The sequence below is a fragment of the Macrotis lagotis genome, chromosome 1 (genome assembly GCF_037893015.1).
Source record: "Macrotis lagotis isolate mMagLag1 chromosome 1, bilby.v1.9.chrom.fasta, whole genome shotgun sequence".
NCBI lineage: Eukaryota > Metazoa > Chordata > Mammalia > Peramelemorphia > Peramelidae > Macrotis > Macrotis lagotis.
In genome coordinates this window covers 560,212,551-560,220,447 of record NC_133658.1, presented here as the reverse complement: position 1 = coordinate 560,220,447, position 7,897 = coordinate 560,212,551, and the positions used below count along the sequence as shown (strand labels likewise).

Genomic DNA, 7,897 nt, shown 5'->3' with positions numbered 1-7,897 from the left:
AAATTGAAGGGATGTCCATCAATTAGGGAATGGCTGAACAAGTTTATGGTACATGAATACTATGGAATATTATTGTTCTATAAGAAACCATAAATGGTTGGACTCTAGAGAGGCATGGAATGACTTACAGAATCTGATGCTGAGTGAAGGGAGTAGAACCAAGTGAACAATGTAAATATTAACAACAACTGTATTAGACCAGCTATGGACAATGCTATCCCCATCCAGAGGAAGAAAAACAAAACAAAGCAAAATTCTTCAGACACTGATGAATACTTGATAAAAATTTATCTTATGTATCTCTTTCCCTTTCCTCACACTGAAAATATTCGTCTGTAAGCATGTTTATCAAAAATATGTATATACAATGCATATCTCTTCTTTCCATGTAAAAAGATAAATGATTTGACCTTATTAGTCCCTTATGATTTATTTTCATGTTTAACTTTTTATATTTATCTTGTGTTTTGTATTTAAAAGTCACATTTTCTATTCATCCCTGGTTTTCTCATCAGGAATACCCTAATGTCTTCTATTTCATTAAGTATCCAGATTTTTTTTTTCTTTGAAGTATCTTAAACAGTTTTTCCTAGAGGATTATTCTTGGCTGTAAACTGCATCTAGAAATTCAGTTTGATGGAACAGCGACTTTAGTGAAGGATTTAAAGTCAGAAAGATGTATATTCTGGAGTTCAAATGTAACCTTAAGTACTTATTATGTGTGTGACCCTGGACAAGTCACTTAACCCTGTTTAACCCAGTTTCTTTATTTGCAAAATGAGCTAAAGAGAAAATTGACTTATCACTCCATTATCCTTACCAAGAAAATCACAAATATAGTCAAGAATAGTGATATATATAACTGAAAGTTTCACTATAAAAATGTCATAATTCAAGTGCTATTCTCCTTTAATATGATAGCTAAATCTTATATGATCCTGATTAACATTTGATATTTGAATTTCTGCAAGTTTGCAATATTTTTTTTCCTTGAGAAACACTGAAATTAAACTATAATATACCTGGGACATTAATTTTTCATTAATTTGAAATGATAATTGGTGAATTAAAAAAATTATCTTCTTCAAGGACATTGGGGTGATTCTCTTTGACAAATTTCTAAAACATGATCTTTAAGCTCTTTCTCTGATCATGGCCTTCAGGTAATCCAAATATTTTTTTAATGATATATAACATTTATTTGGTAGGTAGCTGGAAAAACTGAGGATTTTTGACCAGTAAAGTGATACTCCTAAGGGATCTGAGGTGTGTATTAGGTTGATTAATTTGGCCTTGAATGTAGTGTGAGATGGATTGAAGCTGGAAAAAATTGAAAGGGGAGAAACATTTTAGAAAGTGAGTTAAAGATTGTGGGATAGGAAATGCTATTTTTTGTGCCATAAGAAATAAAGAATAAGAGGAAATCTGAGAACCATGGGAATACCTGTGTGAACCAATGCAGGGTAAAATAAAAGTAATCAAAAAGATAATCTATGCAATGACTAATGAAGACCAAAAGAAAAATAAATAAATAAAAGCAATAAAGCTCTCTTTGTGTAAATACAATGAACTCAGAGGGGAAAAATTAAGAAATGTACCACCCATGTTACCTGGAGAGACTGGAGTTGGGACCATGGTTATGAATACTATATAACCTGACAGATGCCATATGAGAGATTAAGGTAATCTAAATAATTCTTACATTATCTGTCCTTGATCCATTTTCCTGTTCACTTGCTTTTTCCGGTGAAATATGTCATATTTTCTTCTATTTGTTCTTTTGACTTTGTTTTATTATTTCTTGAAGTCACATTGAATCATTAACTTCCATTTAATTAATTTTACTTTTTAAGGAATTATTTTCTTCAGTGAGCTTCAGTGCCTTTTCCCATTTGACCAATTATTTTCTTCAGTGGTTTTTGTGCTTCTTTTAAAAACTGTTACTTGTCAAAATAATCTTCTTCCTTTGATTTTCTTTTCCTAATTTTTTCCTCAGCTCTTTTTTTCCTGATTTTGAAGTTAATTTTAATATATTCTTAGAATTCTTGTTAAAGTTTTTTTCATTGAGGTTTTGGTTGTGGTTATTTTCATTTCATTTTTTTTCTACGTTTTCCCTTTGATCTTCCCTGTCAAGATTTTTGGGGACAGGTAATTCTTTTGCATATTTTCCTCCCTATTTCTTAATTTGGAATATTGTGTTAATATTGGACTGTAATACTGGAATGGAAGGGGATCAAGCATCTAGTTTTTTTCATGCTGTTCTATTTAGGGTTAGTTATAAGTGTTAGAAAGCTTTTCATAGTCCAAGGTGTTACAGTGTGGGAAGAGTTGTGATCACTGCTCTTCTGGCTTATACCCTGATCCTTACTTTGATTCCTTGGAATTGCAATCAGTACTGTTCTCCTGGGTCCCATGGGTATCGAAACAATACTCCTTTTCAGTAAGCCTAATCTTCTGGGGTCAGAAGTGATAGTATCCATCAGGGTTTCTACTCTTTCACTCATTTTTTTATGAATTTATTTATTTTTCCAACTACATGCAACAGTCTTTTTTTGTAAGACATTGAGTTTCACATTTTTCTCATTCCCTCCCTTCCCTCCCATTCCCATTGTCAGGGAGTAATCAGATATAGGTTATACAAATATAATTGTGTTAAATTTATTTCAATATTAGTAATGTTGTAAAAGAAGAATCAGAATTCAGGATCAAGAGAAAAAAGTCAAAAACATGAGAGGGGGAAAAACAAACATAAAGTATAAAATGAATTTTAAACAATGGAAGTGGGCAGCTAGGTGGTATGGTGGATAGAGCACTGACCAGGAGTCTGGAGGACCTGAGTTCTATTGTGACTCAGACACTTGATACTTACTAGCTGTTTTGTCACTTAGCCTCATTTCCCCACAAAAAAAAGAGAAAATTCTATACATTAGTCTACGTTTAGACTCCATAGTTCTTTATCCCAATATGGATGTTATTTTCCATCCCAAGTTCTTTAGAATTGTCTTTGATCCTTGATTTGTTAAGTATGCTAAGTCTATCATAGTTGATCATCACATAATGTTGCTGTTAATGTGGACAATATTCTCCTGATTCTGCTCACTTCACTCAGCATTCATTCATGTAAGTGTTTTTAGGCTTCCTGAAGTCCACCTGTTAATGATTTCTTACAGAACAATAGTGTTCTATCATATTCATATACCACAATTTGTTCACTTACTCCCCAGTTGATGGACATCCCAATTTTCAATGCATTGTCTTTACAAAAAGAGCTGTTATAAATATTTTTATACATGTGGTTTTTTTCAGCTTTTTATGATCTCTTTGAGATATAGACCCAGTAGCAGTATTGCCAAGTCAAAGGGAAAGCACAGTTTCATTACATTTTAGGGATAGTTGCAAATTGTTCTCCAGAATTGTTGGATCAGTTCACAGGTCTACCAACAATGCCTTAGTGTTCCAGTTTTCCCACATCCTTCCTAACATTGAGCACTTTCTCTCTTTTTTTTGCCAAATTGACCAATTCGATAGATGTGAATGAATCAGAGTTGTTTAAATTTGTGTATTGCAAATTGGCAATAATGATTTAGAATATTTTACATGAATAAAGATAACTTTAAAATTTATAGCTAAGAATTGCCTGTTCATATCTTTTGACTATTTGTCAATTGGGAAAGGACTTGTATGTTTTTTAAATTTGACACAGTTCTCTCTCTCTCTTTCAATGTGTATATATATATATATATATATATATATATATATATATATATATATATATATATATTATAAATGAATCCTTTTTCAGTTTTGAAAATCAATTCTTTCTGGAGAGCAATGCCCAAAGAGAAATAAAACTGTTCATACCCTATGACCCAGCAGTACCAATTCTAGGACTATATCTAGAAGAAATTGTAAAAAATGGGAAAAGTCCTAAATATTCCAAAATTTCCATAGCAGCTCTTTTTGTAGTAGCAAAGAATTGGAAATTGAGGGGATGCCCTTCAATTAAGGAATGGCTAAACAAGTATATGAATACTATGGAATATTATTGATTTATAAAAAGCCATAAATGGAAGAACTCTAGAGAAGCATGGAATGAGTTATAGGATTTGATGCTGAGCAAAAGGAGTAGAGCCAACAGAACAAGGTACACATCAACAACATTATGAGATGAACACCCTTGATGGAAGTAACTCTTTTCAATAGTCCAGGGAGCTAGGACTACTGTATTATGCTGGTAATGGTCTATATTATCCCCAACCACAAAAAGAAAAATAAAACAAAACAAAACACAAAAAAAACACACCCCAACCGAATCTGATGAACACTATAAAAATTATCTCTTATGTACGTCTTTCCTTTAATCCTAATTCCTCATGCCAAAAATTACTAATTTGTAAATATGTTCAACAAAATATGTATATAAAAATGCTAAATTGACTGTTCCTTACTGAGGTGGGTGGGGGGTGGAAAGGAAGGGTGGAGGGAAATTTTGTAACTTGGAAATATGCATATACAATTGGATTAAAATTTACAAAAGAAATTTTAAAAAAAGAAATGAGTCCTTTTTCAGAAACACTAGATGTAATAATCATTTCCCACCTTACTTCATTCCTTTTAATCTTGGCTGCATTGGTTTTATTTGTGCAAAATCTTTTTAATTTTCTCCTATTATTGCTAAAGTTAATATTTCTAATACAATATTGAATAAAAGTGTTGATAATAGTCAACCTTGTTTTATCCATAATCTTATTAGAAAAGTTTCCTGCTTATCCCTATGACATATAGTATTGCTGATGGTTTTAGTCAGATATTGCTTATGATTTTATTGAAATTCCATATGTCTTCTCTAGGGTTTTTAATAGGAATAGGTGCTGCATGTTTTCAAAAGCTTTTTCAGAATCTACTGAAATAATAATATGATTTCTATGATTTCTGCTAGTTTTGATATTAATATGTTCAATAATGTTGATAGTTTTCTTAATATTAAACCAAACTTGCATTCCTGATTTAAATCCTACCTGATAGTAGGGTATTATCCTCATGATTACTTACTATAATCACTTTGCTAAAATTTTATTCATTGAAAAATTGATCTATAATTTACTTTCTCTGTTTTGAACCTTCCTGGTTTGGGCATCAGCACTATAATACTCAATTTCTTTTTTCTGTAATATGGTTATTTAAATATTTAATTCTCTCTTCTGTTAATAAGGCCAATTTGTATTCTTGTAAATATTCAACTATTTCACTCAGATTGCCAAATTTGTTGATATACAATTGGGCAAAATTTCTACAAATTGTTAGTTTAATTTCCTTTTCTTTGGTGATGAATTCTCCTTTATTTTCATTTTTGATACTGGTAATTTGGTTTTCTTCCATTTTTATATCAAATTGACCAAAGTTTTATCTTTTTCAATTTTTTTTCATAAAACCAAATCTTGGTTTTATTTATTAGTTCAATAGTTTTCTAACTTTCTGTTTATTTAACCTCTCTTTGATTTTCAGAATTTTTCCATTGGTATTTAATTGAAGATTTTTAATTTATTCTTTTTCTAGGTTTTTTTTAAAGCTGTAACCCCCATTCATTAATCTATTCTTTCTCTATTTTATCCATGTAAGCATTTAGAGAAATAAAAACTTCCCCTAACAACTTCTGTGGCTCTATTCCACAAGTTTTGGTATATTGTCTCATTATTGTCATTGTCTTGTATGAAATTATTAATTTCTTCTGTGATTTGTTTCTTGATCTACTCATTCTTTTTTTTCAGTTTAAAAAATATTTAATGCTGCCCCTAAATGTATAAAAATACAGTAAGAATGACAGTACATTACAAAGTAGTTTCTCCTAATTTGTTCCTTTTACATCTTTCTACAGCTCTTACAAGCATTTAAAAAACACTTAATACATCAAATTTATAAGTTTTGCAGTCTTCTTGTTGGTGGGTGCTCTTTGTCCCTTGGATATATAGTTTACGTTGTAAACAGATAACTGTGAGGCACTCTAGAGATTTATCAGACCTCACTTTGATTCCCCGGAGAGGGCTTCAGGTCTTGCTTTGCATGTCAATGGTTCAAAATTTATAGCTTCAGAACATTCACAGATCATGGAGATTTAGGTGTCAGTCAATCTTGGCCTTTTTCTTTTTCATTCAGTCGCACTGAGCCTCTGTTTCATCTGCTGCACCTTTTGAGCTGTATGAGCTTTTCGGTCCTCTCGAAAACGTTTCCAAACAACACTTTCAGTGTTCTTTTCTATCGTATCTTGCATCTTGGTGGAGAGTTTTGTAAGGTTTATTTTGTCATTTTGTTCATCTTCTTCTAACGCCATCTTATTTCCATTATACTTTTCAGTAATTACTGGATGAAGTAGTGAATGCTCATAGTTTGGTGCCTCATCTTCATCGGAAAGTTCTTTCCACCGCTTCAAGACAAGACAGGTATCAACTAATGAAAATGTACCAGACCGGCCAATGCCTGCACTACAGTGAATTATTGCAGGTCCAAATTCAGCATTTAAGGAACCAGATTCTCGAACTTTAAATAGGAAGTTGAGGAATGAAGCTGGTGATTCAGGGACTCCAAAATCTGACCACATAGTATAATGAAAGTGAGATATTATCCTGGTCTCGCCACTATGAATATTTTCTAATTTTAGTAGATGTACTGTATAATATGATTTGACATCTTCTGACACTAGTCTCACACAGAATCCTGTCTCTTCAAACAGCATCACTTGTTCTTCTTTGGTTGTCCAGTATTATGCACATTTTACTGAATCTTTCTTCACAATTCGGTTTAGCATAACAACTGCTTTGGTTTTTGCTGTCATACCATAAGCCAAAAGTGACAACATGTATTAGGAAGTGGACCCTGTGTTAAGATGTAATTTCTTTGTGACTCTTCTATGGCAACAAAGCTGGCATTGATATAATCATTTTCAGTATTTTGCAGTTTAACACGACTATGATCATATGGGCTTACATCTCTGTATCTGTTTCGATTTCTATTTTCCAGAGATTTCGCCACTTTATGAGGGTAGTCATGGGACTGATTTCGAATTTCCAAGTACATGGGCTGCCACCGGTTCTCAGCGTCCATCTCCTCAAACTCCTGCTCCATAGTGACGGACATGGTGGCGGGCGACACCTGGCGCGAGGAGAGCCGCCGCGGCCGGAGAGGCACATGCCCCGTCCTCGCTGTACCAGCCGAGTGCTAGGCCCACTCGTCTCCCCGGCCTACTCATTCCTTAAAACATGGTTATTTAGTTTCCCATTAATTTATTCTATGTCTCCCTGGTCTGCCATTACACTTTATTTTTATTGTATCATGATTTGAAAATGATGCATTTATGAAAATGATGCTTTTCTGCCCTAATATATGGTCAATTTTTGTATGGGTGCCATGTACTTCTAACAAATGGCATATTTGTTTTTTCCTCACTCAGTTTTCTCTAGAGGTCTACCATATCTAACTTTTTTAAAGTTATTTTCACCTCATTAACTTCCTTCTTATTTATTTTGTGGTTAAATTTATCTAATTTAGGCAGTTCAGTGGTACAGTAAATAGAGCACGGGCCCTGGAGACAGGAGGACCTGAGTTCAAATCTGAGCTCAGGAAATTAGTAATTACCTGTGTGGCCTTGGGAAAACTACTTAACCTCCTTGCCTTGCCCAAAAATACCCCCAAAAATGTAATTGGGAAAAAACCAAATTAATTTCAAAAATTTTTTAAAAAAATTATTTAATTTTGAAAGAGGGAGGTTGAGACTCGCACTGGAATAGTTTTGCTATCTATGTTGTCTTGTAATTCATTTAGTGTCTCTTCTATGAAGCTGGATACTAAACTGCATACATATTTAATATTGAAATTACTTCATTTTGTATCATTCATTTTAGCA

The 7,897-nt window shown here is 32.7% G+C and overlaps 1 pseudogene; it reads right to left on the bottom strand.

Annotated features, from left to right (window-relative positions):
• Nucleotides 1-5,848: 5,848 nt before the first annotated feature.
• On the bottom strand, nucleotides 5,849-7,181 carry LOC141521397 (tyrosine-protein phosphatase non-receptor type 2 pseudogene; annotated as a pseudogene).
• Nucleotides 7,182-7,897: the final 716 nt, after the last annotated feature.